Below are 17,978 nucleotides of genomic sequence, written 5' to 3'. Positions count from 1 at the left end.
GGGCTGAATGGAAAAACGCACTCATTCGAGGTATCAGACTAGTGGTGCACAGGATTGATGAATCAAGCCCACAGGCATATGCAGTAAAGACTGTAAAGACACTGTAAATTTTTGAATTTGTTGCCAACATTTAAAATATCAGAACGTTTCCTATAAAAGCCAGGATCTAAGGTTTTTCTCAAAACATTTGGAAGATCTTGCAATGATCTATTTCAAAGAAGGAGGTGGAACTATTAATATACAGATTGATCTACAATGTTTCCTAAAGAGTACTGGGATGGTGGTGGGTTTGTATTTTGAGAGAGGGTCTCACTCTGTTGCCCAGGCTGGTCTCGAACTCCTGGGCTCAAGTGATCCTTCCACCTTGGCCTCTCAAGGGCTGTGAGTACAGGCATGAGCCACTGCACCTGTCCTAAAGAAAATTGTTATATGAGAAAAAATCAAATAAAAAATGTGTATAATTTGTTCCTACATATAAACGTATTTAAAAAGATGTAGAAGAATATATGCATCAAACTATATAAATCATAGGTACCTATTGGGAATGAATTGAGTTGGGGGGATTCCACAGCACCCCATAATTTAAACAAAGTGTATTATCTAGCCAGGAAAACTCATCAAGTTTGGATGCCACCTTAATAGAGATGAGAACAAGCTTAATGTCTTAAATTGAGAAAGTCTTACTATTATACCATTTATTTTTAAGGATGTTGATTTTCTTAAATGTAGCAGAATAAAATTTCAATTCACTAGGGCCTTCACATAACCATTTTTATGAATTCTACACATACGAAAAGGACAGACAAGAGAACAACATAGGCAGGAAATTTTTTAAACTTTAGGGTATAGCTGGGCGCAGTGGCTCATGCCTATAATTCCAGCACTTTAGGAAGCTGAGGCGAGTGGATCACCTGAGGTCAGGAGTTCAAGACCAACCTGGCCAACATAGTGAAACCCCGTCTCTACTAAAAATATGAAATGAGCTGGATGTGGTAGCAAGCACCTGTAATCCCAGCTACTCGGGAGGCAGAGGCACAAGAATCGCTTGAACCGGGAAGGCAGAGGCTGCAGTGGTCGGACCACTGCACTCCAGTTTGGGGGATAGAGTGAGACCCTGTCTCAAAATAAATAAATAAATAAATAAATAACTTCAGGGTGTCTTATAAGCCAACACAAATCCACAGTGACGTGTATTTCTGCCTATTTAATACTAATTGGTAGTAGTCATAAGATTGATCTGGAGATGCTGAAAGAACATAAATCATCAAAGACAGATTTGGTGTCTATTTCAATCTATAGTGGACAGCTATGGCTGTATCTGCCCAGCAGCCTTTCCATCTTCTGGAATTACTGAGAATTACTGATCACCATCCTCCTTTCTTTTTTTTCTTTTTTTTTTTTTTTTTGATACAGTTTTACTTCATCACCCAGGCTGGAGTGTAGTGGCAGGATCTCAGCTCACTACAACCTCTGCCTCCCAGGTTCAGACACTTCTGCCTTAGCCTCCCGAGTAGCTGGGACTATAGGTGCGCTCCACCAAGCCCAGCTAATGTTTGTATTTTTAGTAGAGATGGAGTTTCACCATGTTGGCCAGGCTGGTCTTGAACTCCTGACCTAAAGTGATCCACCTGCCTAGGCCTCCCGAAGTGCTGGGATTATAGGTGTGACCCCTACGCCTGGCCACCCATTCTCCTTTCTAACACTGCAAGTTCCTTTTGGAAATCTACCCCTCACCTATTGCATCCAGAATTGCTGATTGGTAAATCTAGGTGTATGCCCCTATAAGAGACAGAATAATGATTGCCTCCCCCAAAGATGTTCATGTCCTAATCCATGACTATGTTATGACACATGGCAAAGGGGAATTAAGGTTGCCAATGGAACTAAGGTTGCTAATCATCTCACCTTAAAACAGGATCTGTGGTTGGTACTAGGGCAGTGCCATCATGAGGGTTCTTAAAAATAGAAGAGGGTGGCCTGGCACAGTGGCTTACGCCTGTAATCCCAGCACTTAGGGAGGCTGAGGCTGGTGGTTCGCTTGAGCTCAGGAGTTCAAGACCAGCCTGGGCAACATGGTGAAACCCTGTCTCTACCAAAAATGCAAAAAAAAAAAAAAAAAAAAAATTAGCTATGCATGGTGGCATGCAGCTGTAGTCCCAGCTACTCAGGAGGCTGAGGTGGGAGGATGGCTTGAGCTCAGAGGGTGGAGGTTACAGTGAGCTGAGATCACACCACTGCACTCCAGCCTGGGTGATAGAGTGAGACCCCATCTCAAAAAGAACAGAAAAAGAGGGAGGCAAAAAATGAGAATCACAGGGAGATGAGAGAAATGGAAGAGCGAGAGTAAGAGAGGGATGCAACTCTCACTGTTAGCTTTGAAGATGTAAGAAAAGATGTAAGAGCCAAGGAAACTAGGCAGTCTCTAGAAACAGAAATGCAAAGACATGAATTCTCTCCTAGACTCTCCAGATGGGGACACATCCCGGCCAATATTTGATTTCAGCCCAGTGTCAGACTTCTGGCCTCCAGTGTCAGAAAATAATAGATTTGTGTGGCTTTAAGCCAGGCAATTTCCAGTCACTTGTTACAGCAGCAACAGGAAGCTGATACACGAATACTCGCTTCTGCTACTGCAGAAACCAGGCTGGGATTTCCGGCAGGTCGTGCCTCCTATCACCCTCAAATGGAAGCTCAGCAGCATCTCTGCTCTGCTCTTCTCCCAGTTTGACTCAACCTTCTCTTCCTTTGCATGACTTTCAAGAATCCCTCTAATAAAAGTAACCTTTGGTTACAGCTGGTTGGATTTGGACTCCTGTCACTTGCAATTAAGAGTCCTGATTCCACGTGGAGCGTGATGGCTCACGCCTGTAATCCCAGCACTTTAGGAGGCCGATGGGGGCAGGTCACTTGAGGGCGGGAGTTTGAGACCCCAGCCTGGCCAACATGGTGAAACCCCATCTCTACTAAAAATACAAAAATCAGCCAGGCATGGTGGCACATGCCTGTAATCCCAAATACTCAGGAGGTTTAGACATGAAAATTGCTTGAACCCAGGAGGCAGAGGTTACAGTGAGTCAAGATCACGCCACTGCTCTCCAGCCTGGGTAACAGAGTGAGACACTGTCTCAAAAAGATTAAAAAAAAAAAAATCCTGATTTTATTTGCTAAATCAAGCAGAGGACCATTTGTCAATAGACGTTTCATTTGCAAGACTGAAATAATTGTAGTGATCGTTAACTCTTAGCTAACCAGTTAATGAGAGTAAGTAGAAGTGCCTGTGGGTAGTCAAGATTTGAATTTGTTTTTATAAGATTTCCTTATACCATTATTTCACTGAAAAAGAGAGCAAGAGCAGGAGAGTAGGGTAGGTAAGTACCTGGGCTCTGGAGTCATGCGGATCAGAGTTCAAATCCTGTCTTCTCTGCTTATAAGCTATGTGTGTGACCTTCAGCCTGTGACACATTGGAAAGCAATCTTCATTCACAAGGCCACCAGTCTTCCACATGCTGTTTTATTCTCCTTGTTCCTTTCTTTCCTTTTTTTTTTTTTTTTTGACAGGGTCTCATTCTCTTGCCCAGGCTAGAGTGCAGTGGTGTGATCTCAGCTCACTGCAACCTCCATCTACTGGGTTCAAGCAATTCTGCCTCCTCAGCCACCTCAGTAGCTGGGATTACAGGCATGCACCACCACACCCAACTAATTTTTGTATTTTCAGTAGAGAGGAGATTTTGCCATGTTGGCCAGGCTGGTCTTGAACTCCTGACCTCAAGCGATCTTCCCATCTCAAGTGCTGGAATTACAGGCGTGAGCCACCGCGTCTGGCCTGATCTCTTTGTTTCTGACTACTGCCTCTTGTTCCTCAATTTGTTCTAGGAGTGTTTATCTATTGCCCTCCGACCCTAGGAATGGAAATGTGTTAACATTTCTTATCCATACTTTTCTCACCTGTGGTATGGATGATGGCACACAAGTTTTGAAGACCGAATGAGACAAAATACGTAAATAAATTATACAGGTGCTGACACCTAGCAAGAGTACTCTATAAATGCTAATTAACAAAATAAAAGCAAGGACAAATGAGCCTCTTTGAGCCTTGGGCTCCTTATTTATAAGACAGCGTTGACATTTTTCTCATATATGTTGGTAGGACTTAAAAAGATGAAGTATTGGCTGGGTGTGGTGGCTCATGCCTGTAATCCCAGCATTTTGAGAGGCTGAGGTGGGCGGATCACCTGAGATAGGGAGTTCAAGACTAGCCTTTCCAACATGGCGAAACCCTGTCTCTACTAAAAACACAAAAATTAGCCAGACATGGTGGCAGGCACCTGTAATTCCAGCTACTCAGGAGGCTGAGGCAGGAGAATTGCTTGAACCAGGGAGGTGGAGATTGCAGGGAGCCAAGATCATGCCACTGCACTCCAGCCTGGGTGACAGAGTGATACTCCATCTAAAAAAAAAAAAAAGAAAAAAAAGATGAAGTATTTTAAGTGCTTGCCTGGCACACAAATTTTGGTTTCCTCAGCCTTCCTCTTCGGGGACGTAAATGTGGCAGCATCAAGAACTACATGAACTGGTTCTTTTCTTCCCTCTGGTCCAACAGCATCCTCATTCTCTTTCTGAGAGTAAGGCAAGATGTGAGGTCTGAAGCTCTTTGCCAAATATGTAATCACGTTGTCTTGGTTACTTCTGTCTCCAGTTGAAGAACGAGAGGCAATGAGTACTTCCTGATTTTCCAGAAAAGTAACTCCTCGGACCTGTTCTATTCCTACCATCCCCAAAAAGTCTATCACTTGGTGGATGCTTCTGGACGAACTACTCCTCCAACTCTGGGACTTTAAATTCTCTGCTTTTCAATGACTGCTTTGCTAAAATTTCATATAAGCATTGACCAAGAAGTTGAGGGCAAGATGATTTAAAAGAACAAAAGAGGCTGGGCGCAGTAGCTCACCCCTGTAATCCCAACACTTTGGAAGGCTAAGGAGGGAGGATCAATTGAGGTCAGGAGTTTGAGATCAGCTTGGCCAGCATGGTGAAACCCCATCTCTATTAAAAATACTAAAATTAACTGGGCATAGTAGTGGGCACCTGTAGTCCCAGCGACTCAGGAGACTGACGCATGAGAATAACTTGAACCTGGAAGGTGGGGGTTGCAGGGACCCAGGAGCACACCACTTGCACTCCAGCCTGGGAGACAAGACCTTGTCTCAAAAAAATAAAAAAGATTCCCCATTGAGACATATGAAAAACTAACACACAGTTTATCTGGGTTACTATCATCTTTGTTAGCCCATAAGCTATGCAGGTATATAAGATGTATCTCAATTCTATAATTACATCATTGGGGGAAAATCTAAACATTTTTCATGGCACCTGAATTGAAAATGATTTTCAAAATAGTTTTGTCAGGGAAAACGTTACTTCTGGTTTACTTACCTATATTTTACTGTGTATTAAAATCTGGTAGAACCCCCTCTTCACTTTGCCAATTGGACTTATATCTTTATTGATCATTGAAGTGGGCAAAGGAAATACGCTTCAAAAACTCAGGCAAGCTGGGTGTTTGTCTTGTATCCTGTCAGAGGAAACAAATTGACGTAGGAAAAAAAAACCCTGGTAGAAAAATTTTAACTCTAAATGTGGAATAATATTGAATTAACTGAGAAAAAATATATATATAATCAACTAAAGGAAATACTTTACTATGAATGATTAATGTTTCATAGCAAAGTTAAAGGAATCATAAATCTAAATCTAATGCATTTAAGAATTAACTTTACCTCTCATAAGCTTTGTGGTCTGCAGCTTATTATTATTTTTGTTTTGTTATTTGTTAGTTATTATTAGTTATTTTATTATTAGTTGACACTTAATAATGATCTATATTTATGGGGTATAGTGTGATGTTTCAATATATATATATGCATTGTGTAAAAATTAAATCAGGGTATTTACCATGTCAATCACCTCATACATTTATCATTTCTTTGTGGTAGGTACATTCAAAATTCTCTCTTCTAGCTATTTCAAAATATATAATACAATATTGTTGGCCAGGTGCAGTGGCTCACGCCTGTAATCCCAGCACCTTGGGAGGCCAAGCTGGGCAGACCACCTGACGTCAGGAGTTCAAGACCAGCCTGGCCAACTGGTGAAACCCCAGTTCTACGTTTTTTAGTATTGTATTTTTAACAAAACTTAGCGGCGTGTGGTGGTATGCACCTGTAATCCCAGCTCAGGGAGGCTGAGGCAGGAGAATCACTGGAACTCGGGAGACAGAGGTTGTAGTGAGCCAACATCGTGCCACTGCACTCCAGCATGGGTAACAGAGCGAGACTCCATCTCAAACAACAACAACAACAACACAAAATATATTGTTAACGATAGTCACCCTATTGTGCAGTAGAACACAAGAACTTATTCCTCCTATCTAACTGTAACTTTGTACCTGTTGACCAATCTCTCCCTATCTCCTCCTCTCCACTAACCTCTGCAGCCTCTGGTAACCACTATTCTACTCTCTACTTCTGTGAGATCAACTTCTTTAGACTCCACATAGGAGGGAGATTATGTGCTATTTGTCTTTCTGTGCCTGGCTTATTTCATTTAACATAATGTCCTCCAGGTTCATCCAGGTTGCTGCAAATGACAGAATTTCCTCCTTTATAACGGTTGAATAGTACTCCATTGCACATATATATATCTACATATTATTTATCTATTCATCTGTTAACGGACACTTAGACTGATTTCATACCTTGCCTATTGTGAATAGTGCTGCAATAAACATGGGAGTGCACATGTCACTTTGACATATTGATTTCATTTCCCATATTTATTTCAATCCCAGTAGTGGGATTGCTGGATCTTATGGGAGCTCCATTTTTAGTTCCTTGAGGAACCACCATACTGTTGTCCGTAAGGGCTGTACTTATTTACATTCCTACCAACTGCGTGCGAGGGTTCCCCTTTCTCCACATCTTTGCCAACATGTTTTTTGTTGTTTCGATAGTAACCATTCTACCTGGGGTAAGATGATATCTCATTGTAGTTCTGATTTGCATTTCCCTGATGATTAGTGATGTTGAGCATTTTTTCATATACCTGTTGGTCATTTATATGTCTTCTTTGAGAACTGTCTATTCAAGCCTTTTGCTCAATTTTAATTGGATTGTTTGGGGTTTTATGCTGTTAAGTTGTTTGAGTTCCTTATACATTCTGGATATTAACCCCTGGTCAGATAGATAGTTTGCAAATATTTTCTCCCATTCTGAAGGTTGTCTTTTCACTCTGTTCATTGTTTCCTTTGCTGTGAAGAAGCTTTCTAGCTTTAAATAATCACATTTTTGTTTCTATTTTTGCTTTTGTTGCCTGTGATTTTCAGGTCTTATGCAAAAAAAGAAAAAAAGAAAAAAAAAATCCTTCCAAAGACCAATGTCAAGAAGCATTTCCCTATGTTTTCTTCTAGTAGTTTTGTCATTTTATTATTTCGGGTCTTACATATAAGTCTTTAATTCATTTTGAGTTTATTTTTGTATATGGTGATAGATAGGGATCCAGTTTCATTCTTCTGTGTAGGGAGATCCAGTTTTCCCAGCATTATTTACCAAAGAGACTGTCCTTTCCCCAGTGTAGGTTCTTGGCAAATTTGTCAAAAATCAGCTGACTATAAGTGTGCAGATTTATTTATGTGTTCTCTATTCTGTTCCATTGGTCTATGTGTCTACTTGTATGCCACTACCATTTGTTTTTGGTTACTATAGCTTTGTAATATATTTTGAAGGTAGTGTGATGACTCCAGCTCTGTTCTTTTTGCTCAAGACTCCTTTAGCTATACAGGACCTTCTGTGGTTCCATACAGATTTTAGAATTGTTTTTTCTATTTCTGTGAATAATGTCATTGGTATTTTGATAGGGATTGCATTGAATATGTAAATTGCTTTGGGTAGTATGAACATTTTAACAATATTAATTCTTCCAAGCCATGCACATGGGATATCTTTCCATTTATTTGTGTCTTCTTCAATTTCTTTCATCAATGTTTTGTATTTCACCTCTTTGATTAGATTTATTCCTAAGCATTTTATTTTGTTGCTATTATAAATGGGATTGGTTTCTTGATTTCTTTTTCAGATTGTTCACTATTAATGTACGGAAATGTTAAACTCAAAATTAATAGGAGGAAAGAAATAATAAAAATCAGAACAGAAATAGAGACTTAAAGGCTGGACATGGTGGTTCATGCCTATAAATCCCAGCACTTTGGGAGGCCAAGACAGGTGGGTCACTTAAGCCCAGGAGTTCAAGACCAGCCTGGGAATTATGATGAAACCCCATCTCTACCAAAAATACAAAAATTAGTCAGGTGTGGTGGTGCACACATGAAGTCCCAGCTACCCAGGATGCTGAGGCAGGAGGATATTTTGAACCCAGGAGGCAGAGAATGGAATGAGCCATGATTGTGCCACTACACTCCAGCCTAGACAACAGAACAAGTCCCTGTCTCAAAACAAACAAACAACAAGAACAAAAAAATCAATTCGAGAAGTCCCAAATCTTACCATCAAAATCATCTAAATCAGGCTTGGGTGCAACTCTGGGTATGGTGAATCCTGAGACAAAAATTCTCTTCATCTGTGGAAATGTGAAAGTATAAAACAAGTTATCTGCTTCCAAAATGCAATGATGGGACAGATATAGGACAGGCATTCCCATTCCCATAGAGAGAAAATGGAAAGAATAAGGGGGTCATTTGTCCCAAGTGAGTTCAAAATTCAGCAAGACAAGGCCAGACATGGTGGTTTATGCCTGTAATCCCAGCACTTTGGGGTGGGTGGATCACCTGAGGTCAGGAGTTGAAGACCAGCCTGGTCAACATGGCAAAACACCATCTCCACTAAAAGTACAAAAATTAGCCAGATATGGTGGTGGACGACTGTAATCCCAGCTACTTGGGAGGCTGAAGCAGGAGAATCACTTGAACCTGGAAGGCAGTGTGGTTGCAGTGAGCCGAGATCACACCCCTGCACTCCAGCCCGGGAGAGAGCAAGACTCTGTCTAAAAAAATAAAAAACCTCAGCAAGACAAATTTAATTAGGTCTCAAGGCCTGAAAATAATCCTCAAAGGGCTGATGCTCTGCCTTCTGAGCCTATAGAAGCCCTGTCAGTCTTAGGGATGTCCTCAGAGTCATTCTTCCTTTTTCTTGAAGGAAACACATGCTTGAAGCTCGGTACCTCTATGAGTTCATATCCTGCCCGTGACATTTTGGAAGTCCGACAGCTTCGCTTCATTTCATTCTGCCTCTTACCCTTTCAGTTCAGGGATACAGTGCTTCTGCTGATATAATATTCTCAAAACTTTGTGGGTCTCCTGTGCAACTCACAAAGTCCACACCATCAGGTAAGAGGGTTCTCCACAGCCCTTTCCTGGATAACCTCATCTCTATTCCTGGCTTCTGATGGGATAGCTGATTGTTTCCATTAGCCAAATATTCAGTCTCTTTAGAAACAAGAGACAGCAGTCAGAAACAAAAAGATGAGGCCAGGCGTGGTGGCTCACATCTGTAATTCCAGCACTTTGGGAGGCTGAGGTGGGTGGATCAATTGAGGTCAGGAACTCAAGACCAGCCTGGGCAATGTGGTGAAACCCCATGCCTACTAAGAAATACAAAAATTGACTGGGTGTGTCGACACGTGCCTGTAGTCCCAGCTACTCTGGAGGCTGAGGCATGAGAATTGCTTGAACCTGGGAGGCAGAGGTTGCACTCAGTCAAGATCCCACCACTGTACTCCAGCTTGGGTGACAGAGAGAGACCCTGTTTTTTTTAAAAAAGTTCAACCTCTTTAGCAAATGGTTTTCCAGCCTCTCTATGGGAATTCTCTCCAGAGCGTGTTTTAGCATCTTTTGAAATATAGATAGACTGGGATTATTTCAAATCACCAAGTTCTGTTTCCTTCTTGCTTAGTAGTTCTTTCCTCGATTTAACTCTTTCCTCTTGCATTTTATTATAAATGCTAGGAGAAATCAGACCACACCTTCAATACTTTGCTTGGAAATCTCCTCTGCTAAATGGGCAAATTCACTGCTTCCGAGTTCTACTTCCCACAAAATTAGAGAACACAATTCAGCCAAGTTTCCTGACACTTTATAACAAGAATCACCTTTCCTCCAGTGTGCAATAATTTTTTTGGTTTCCTCATTTCCTTTTTTAATTTTTACTTTTATTTCTTTGGTTTTTTTGTTTTCTCATTTACTTCTGAGGCCTCAACAGAAGCACCTTTCATTATCATATTTCTACAACAGACTGTTTGTGACAATATATGTATTCTCTAAAACCATAGCAGTTTTCATTACCAGCCTCTTCCCTTCCTTTTGAGTTCTCATCAGTGTATCTCCCTTAATGTCCATATTTCCACCAATAATCCTTTCAAGGCAGTCTAGCCTTCTTCTGTCAATGCCTCAAAATTCTTTCAGTCTCTACCCACTAGCCAATTTCAAAGCCACTCCCACATTTTTAGGTTTTTCTTTTCCTTTCTTTCTTTCTTTCTTTCTTTCTTTCTTTCTTTCTTTCTTTCTTTCTTTCTTTCTTTCTTTCTTTCTTTCTTTCTTTCTTTCTTTCTTTCTTTCTTTCTTTCTTTCTTTCTTTCTTTCTTTCGTGTGTGTGCTGTTGTTGAGACAGAGTCACCCTCTGTCAATGAGGCTGGAGTGCAATGGTGCAGTCTCAACTCACTACAGCCTCTGCTTCCCAGGTTCAAGCAATTCTCATGCCTCAGCGTTCCAAGTAGCAGTGACTACAGGCACATGCCACCACACCGAGCTAATTTTTGTATTTTTAGTAGGGACAGGGTTTCACCATGTTGGCCAGGCTGGTCTTGAACTCCTGACCTCAAGTGATCTGTCCGCCTTCGCCACCCAAAGTGCTGGGGTTACAGGCATGAACCACTGTGCCCAGTCAATTTGTAGGTATTTTTTTAAAGCAGCATTCCACTTCCCAGTACCAAAATCTGTATTAGGTTCCTAGAATTGCCATAAGGAAATATCACAGACTGGCTGTCTTAAAATAATAGAAATTTGTTCTCTCATAATTCTGGAGGCTAGAAGTCTAAAATCAAGGTGTTAGTTGGGTCATGCTCCCTCTGAAGTTTCTAGAAAATAATTCTTTCTTGCCTCTTGTAGCTTCTAGCTGCAACTGACAATTCTTGGCATTACTTGGTTGGTGGCAGTATAACTCCCTTTTTTTTTTTTTTTTTTTTTTTTTTTTTTTTTTGAGAGTTTTCCTCTGTCACCCAGGCTGGAGTGCAATGGTGTGACCTCAGCTCACTAGAGCTGCATCCTCCGCCTCCCAGGTTGAAGTGATTCTCATGCCTCAGCCTCCTGAGCAGCTGGGATTACAGGTGTGGACCACCATGCTCAGCTAATGTTTGTATTTTTAGTAGAGACAGAGTTTTGCCATGATGGAAAGGCTGCTCTCAAACTCCTGACCTCATGTGATCTACCCACCTTGGCCTCCCAAAGGGCCGGGATTACAGGCGTGAGCCACCATGCCTGGCCTCTGCCTTCGTCTTTACATGTCTCCTTTCCTGAGTATCTTGTCCTTGTCTGTATCTCCAAATCACCCTCTTCTTTCTTTTATAAAGACACCAGTCAGTGAAGTAGGGTCACTGCAAGCATGTATGACTTCATCTTAATTTGATTGATTACATCTGCAAAGCCCTTGTTCACAAATATGGTCACAATCACAGATACCAGGGGTTACAACGTGAGCACATCATTTTAAGGGACACAATTCAACCCATTATGATAACAATGATAATTATTGATTGGTTGGTGATGATGATGACGAAGATGATGGAAAAAGAGAGAGAATAAGAGAAAGAAGATGATAAAGATAAATAAATAATTACTGAGCATTTATTAAGTGCCATGTCATATGCAAAGTGCCTTACCTGAATTATTTCATAAAATCTCCCTAAAACTCCAATGAGAAACATACCATAATCACCTTATCTTCACTTTTAAATCAAAAAGACTTAGACTATGAGAGCGTTAAGACCATTACTCAAGGTCTCTCTGCTAGCAAAGTAAATCTGAGATTCCCTCCATTTCTGTTGGAATTCTGAGCCTAGGCTCCTAACCACAATGCTCTGCTGCCTCTAATGATACTATGTCCTATTCTTTAGGGGCCCAAAGCCAGATAAATGAATATACTTAGGTTTTTATCTGCAGAAAAAGATACACCAATTTTTGCCCAAAGTGACACATGTTGATTGTAGGTGATACACAGATGCAGGTCACACAGAGAAGATAATACTCCCCACCGTGAATTTTTTTTTTTTTTTTTTTTGAGATGGAGTCTTGCTCTCTTGCCCAGGCTGGAGTGCAGTGGCACAATCTTGGCTCACTGCAACCTCTGCCTCCTGGGTTCAAGCGATTATCCTGCCTCAGCCTCCCGAGAAGCTGGGATTACAGGTGCATGCCACCATGCCCAGCTATTTTTTGTATTTTTAGTGGAGATGGTGTTTCACCATGTTGGCCGGGCTGGTCTTGAACTCCTGAACTCAAGTGATCCACCCGCCTCACCCTCCCAAAGTTCTGGGATTACAGGCATGAGGCAGCGCGCCCAGCCAATTTTTTTTTTTTTAATAATGCAGACCTATAGGATGTTCCCACAAAAATAACACAGAAAGTCCTGTGCGTGCTTCAACCAGCTAAATGGTGACGTCTTATGTAACTTTACTGCTATATCAAAATCAAGAAATAGTCATTGGTACAATGTTGTTAACTAGGCTACAGACTTCATTCAGATTTCACCAGTTTTTACATGTATTTGTGTGTGTGTGTGTGTGTGTGTGTGTGTGTGTGTGTGTGTGTGTAGTTCTATGCAATTTTATTTTGTGCATACCTCTGTACCACCACTAGCATAATTCTGATACAGAACCCATCACTACAAATAAGCTCCTGGCAGTATTCCCTTTTCAATGTACTTCATTGCTTTAAGGAGAAAGCCTTGGTTTGCATTTACTGTTTCTTTACCAGCTAACACTTGTCACTCTCCTTTTGATCAACGAGATCTCAATTCTCAGTCTCAAGGTCCTTAGCAGACAGCAAAAGCTACCTAACAGGTATTGCTATTACAGCAGGAGATACTAGTTTACCAGAATTGTGAGCAGTGAGAATTTTTCATATGCTTTTATTTTTTATTTTTATTTATTTATTTACTTATTGAGACAGAGTTTCACTCTTGTCGCCCAGGCTGGAGTGCAGTAGATCGATCGCAGCCCACTGCAACCTCCGTCTTCCAGGTTCAAGTGATTCTCCTGCCTCAGCCTCCCAAGTAGCTGGGATTACAGGCACTCACCATCACGCCTGGCTAATTTTTGTATGTTTAGTAGAGACAGGGTTTCACCATGTTGGCCAGGCTGGTCTCAAACTCCTGACCTTAGGTGATTCACCCACCTCAGCCATCCAAGGTGCTGGGATTACAGGCGTGAACCACTGCGCCTGGCCTGTTTTTCACTTTTAAGCCAAGGTATTTGAGTAACAAGAGTGAATCACAGAAAACTAGAAAGTAAATAATAACACGGGAGGCAGACAGGTAGGGCAAAAAAATTAGGGAAGATGGCACGCAAAAGCTAAAATTTGCTGAACACTGGGTGAAGAAAGAATTTGGAAACTAATTCAAGTTCAGAGGTGTTTTATAGCATCCACCGGAAAGAAGCACATGCGAGCATGCTCCCTGGAAATGCAATTCATTTCCCACTAAAACTGGAAATTAGAGTGCATTTGTATTTCTTTATTTCAAGGCCTTTCCATTAAAGAAGATTTCAATTTGGCTGGTCACTCACAACAGTGACTCATCTCGCCAGCCTTTGTATTCTTCATGTTATTAAACATTGCTGGTGCAGGGGCGGTGGCATGCCAGGGCTCAGACAAGGCAGTAGCTCCCTTTGGAAGGTCTGACAGGCAGCTCCCGTGCTGCAAGGCGGTGATGTCACCAAAGGGCAGGTCTGCAGTTTTCTCCAATGAGCAGGGAGGGAAATGAGGAGAGAACTCATGGAATCGGTCCCCATAAGAACCCAGTGTGCACTGAAGCTCACACCGCAGAGATGATGCTAAAAGGCAATAAATGCAAAACGCTAATAGACATGGCTCAACTAAGCATTTAACTCATTATTTCTGCTTTCGGGCCTCTAATTATTTCAGTAATTCAAGGGATATATTATAGAGCTTTTGGATAAATGGTTTAAACCCACACTAAGTGAGTCAAAAAATCAATTAATTTGTAAAACCTTATGGCTGGAAGTAATATGAAGTCCACCATCTTCCAGGCAACAAATTTTTCAAGGTTATTTGGCTTATGGTCTTTGGAGTTTCACTTTGTGTGTGAAATAATAAGGGTTCATTTTTTTGCTGACATCACTCATGCACTTCATTTATTCAATAATATTTATTAAGCCTGTACAATAATGAGAAATAGTACTGAGCACTAGAGATATATAGGGACTAGGCCAGGAGCAGTGGCTCATGCCTGTAATCCCAGCACTTACACCAAGGCAGAAAGATCGCTTGAGGTCAGCAGTTTGAGACTAGCCTAGGATGGTCTCAACATAGCAAGACCCTGTCGTTAAAAATAAATAAATAAATTTAAAAAGTTAGCCGGGGCTGGGCATGGTGGCTTATGCCTGTAATCCCAGCACTTTGGGAGGCTGAAGAGGGTGGATCACCTGAGGTCAGGAGTTCAAGACCAGCCTAGCCAACATGGGGAAACCCCGTCTCTACTAAAAGTACAAAAGTTAGCCGGGAGTGGTGGCTCACACCTACAGTCCTGGCTACTCAGGAGGCTGAGGCAGGAGGATCACTTGAGCCTGGGAGATTGAGGCTGCAGTGAGCTGTGATCCCACCACTGCACTCCAGCCTGGGCTACAAAGTGAGACCCTGTCTCAAAATAAAAAAATAGGTCAGACTGTAGCCCCAACACTTTGTGAGACCAGGCAGGTGGATCACTTGAGGCCAGGAGTTCAAGACCATCCTGGCCAATATGGTGAAACCCCCGTCTCTACTAAAAATGTAAAAATTAGCCAGGCATAGTGATGCACATCTGTGGTCCCAGCTACTCAGGAGGCTGAGGCATGAGAATCACTTGAGCCTGGGAGGTGGAGTTTGCAGTGAGCCAAGATCCTGCCACTGCCCTCCAGCCTGGGCTACAGAAAAAGACCCTGTCTGGAAAAAAAAAAAAAAAAAAAAAAAAAAAAAAAAAAAAAAGAGCTATAGGGATTGAGCAAATACAATTTCTTATCTTCTTGGAGCTTACATTTCATGGAGGAGGCAAAATAAGCAGATAAATATATGTCATGCCACATAGTGATGTGTGCCACAGAAACAAGTACATATACATATACATATAGAGTAGAGTAGGGGAGAGAAATGAGAGCCCTCTTCTCCCTCAGAGGATAGTCTAAGTGATGAATCAGTAAACATTTATTGAACACCTACCATACACTAGGCATTCTGTTGGTGGGGAAGAAGGAACAGATGAAATCAAAAGAATTGGTGAGCACACACCTTATGCACAAGACAGAAACAGTAATAGTAATTACTATACAGGATCAGGTATAACATTTTCCCCAATATTCCTCCAAGACAGGTATTGTTATTCTCAGGGACTGGGAAAATTTAAATTATTTTTCACAGTGGAAAAATGCCAGCACCAAGATTCTAGCTCAGGTCTGTTTGGTTCTGAAATGGTTTTACTCATGCCATCCTCCCTTTGGAATTGGAAATGAAAATGGTGAATTCAATACCCTTGGTGGTACAACTAAGTGCCATGCTGTGAAAAGATCATCAGTTGCCAAATATAAACCAAAACAAAAGGTCCTGTTAACCGGGCTTTATCATTTTACTAATAAATTAGAAGGTATTTGAGGACCTTATAGATCTTGGGTTCATCATTCTGAATATCAATTATTATTAGCTATTGATGCATGGAAGTATTGACAGAAAAGTGGTCAATATACTTCTGAGGCCAGGTGCAATGGCTTATGTCTGTAATCCCAGCACTTTGGGAGGCCAAGGTGGGTGGATCATCCGAGGTCAGGAGTTCAAGACCAGTCTGGCCAACATGGCAAAACCCCCGTCTCTACTAAAACAACAAAAACAACAACAACAAAAAATTAGCCAGGTGTGGTGGTGGGCACCTACAATCCCAGCTACTCAGGAGGCTGAGGCAGGAGAATCATTGTGATCCTGGGAGGCAGAGGTTGCAATGAACCAACACTGCATTCCAGCCTGCGCAACAAGAGGGGAACTGCTTCATAAAATAAAATAAAATAAAATCAGCTTGTCTCAAGCACTGTGCAATATGGGCAGCAGTTGCTCTGTCCCACATGAAAACTCTCCAGCAGGTTAAGACAGCTGCAGCCCACATCATTTCAGGGGAACCCTGAGTGGGTTAGAAAATCTGACGAGATGCTGCCCCTTGCATCTTTTTTATTTTTTAGTTCCCTCTCCAAAGAGGAAGACCAGACAATTTATTGGTTACATTTCTGCTATAACAGAAGTCTGTCTACCATTCTGTGCTGAAGGGAAAGATGGAGTACAGATGGGAAAACTACTGTCTACTAAGCAGATTAGAGACAGTAGGGTGCAATGCACAAAACACAGGATCTTTTTTGTGGGTGTCACAATCTGTCCCTACATTGTCAGTAGAGAGAAGAGAGGGGAAATGTGGTACGGATGCAGGCAGATGGCAGGTGGGTTCATAGGAAGATGAAGGGAGAAGATAAAGAAGACAAAACCATTTTCTCTGAGAGCAGAACAGATAGGGTCTTGCTCTGTCACCCAAGCTGGAGTGCAGTGGCATAATCCTAGCTCACTGCAGCCTCAAAGTCCTAGGCTCAAGCAATCCTCCTCCCTCAGCCTCCCAAGTAGCTAGGAGTAGATGTGTGCACCACTACATTTGGCCTTTTTTTTTAAATTTTTACTAGTTTCTTACACATGGAGGTCTCCCTATGCTGACCAGGATGGTCTTGAACTACTGGCCTCAAGTGATCCTCCTATCTCAGCCTCCCAAAGTACTGGGATTACAGGTGTAAGCCACCATGCCCAGTTGACATTTTCCTTATCTCTTCTTTCTTCTCCTCAATATTTCTTTAGACTTTGCAAGTCTTCCACAATGATTAAGAAGGCTAATCTCCTTCATTTTTGACATTAAAGATGGCCTGGGCTGGGCGCAGTGGCTCATACCTGTAATCCCAGCATTTCGGAGGAGGAGGCAGGCAGATCACATGAGGTTAGGAGTTCAACACCAGCCTGGCCAACATGGTGGAACACTGTCTGTACTAAAAATACAGAAAAAAAAAAATTAGCTGGGCATGGTGGTGCATGTCTGTAATCCTAGCTACTTAGGAGGCTGAGGCAGGAGAATCATTTGAACCCGAGAGGCAGAGGTTGCAGTAAGCCGAGAGCGCACCAATGCACTCCAGCCTGGGCAACAGAGCAAGACTGTCAAAAAAAAAAAAAAAAAAAAAAGGCCTAATATGTCAACTTTACTCTTAAAACATGAGTAAACTAAGTTGTCAATAATTGTAACTTTTCAGGAAAATAAATCATTAGTAACTGGATATTTCAGCCGGGCGCAGTGGCTCACACCTGTAATCCCAGCACTTCGGAAGGCCGAGGCAGGCAGATCACCTGAGATTAAGAAATCCAGACCAGCCTGGCCAACATGGTGAAACCCCATCTCTACTAAAAATACAAAAAAATTAGCTGGGCATGGTGGCATATGCCTGTAGTCCCAGCTACTCAGGAGGCTGAGGCAGGAGAATCATCTGAACCCAGGAGACAGAGGTTGCAGTGAGCCGAGATTGCGCCATTGCACTCCAGCTAGGCAACAAGAGAGAGGCTCCATGTCAAAACAAATAAACAGATAAATAAAAAATAATAATTGGATATTTCCCGTCTCAGAAAACCTTGAGTTTTATGA

General features: G+C 41.8%; 1 non-coding gene across 1 annotated transcript; it reads left to right on the top strand.

Annotated features, from left to right (window-relative positions):
- The first annotated feature begins 5,464 nt into the window (after window positions 1-5,464).
- LOC115895349 lies at window positions 5,465-5,590 on the top strand. The gene has a single exon (XR_004055555.1). It is a non-coding gene; the product is annotated as a small nucleolar RNA SNORA27 (small nucleolar RNA).
- Window positions 5,591-17,978: the final 12,388 nt, after the last annotated feature.

This window comes from Rhinopithecus roxellana, chromosome 20 (genome assembly GCF_007565055.1).
Source record: "Rhinopithecus roxellana isolate Shanxi Qingling chromosome 20, ASM756505v1, whole genome shotgun sequence".
Classification (NCBI taxonomy): Eukaryota; Metazoa; Chordata; class Mammalia; order Primates; family Cercopithecidae; genus Rhinopithecus; species Rhinopithecus roxellana.
Note: the sequence above shows the minus strand (reverse complement) of the source record. Positions and strands in the feature narration are given on the sequence as shown.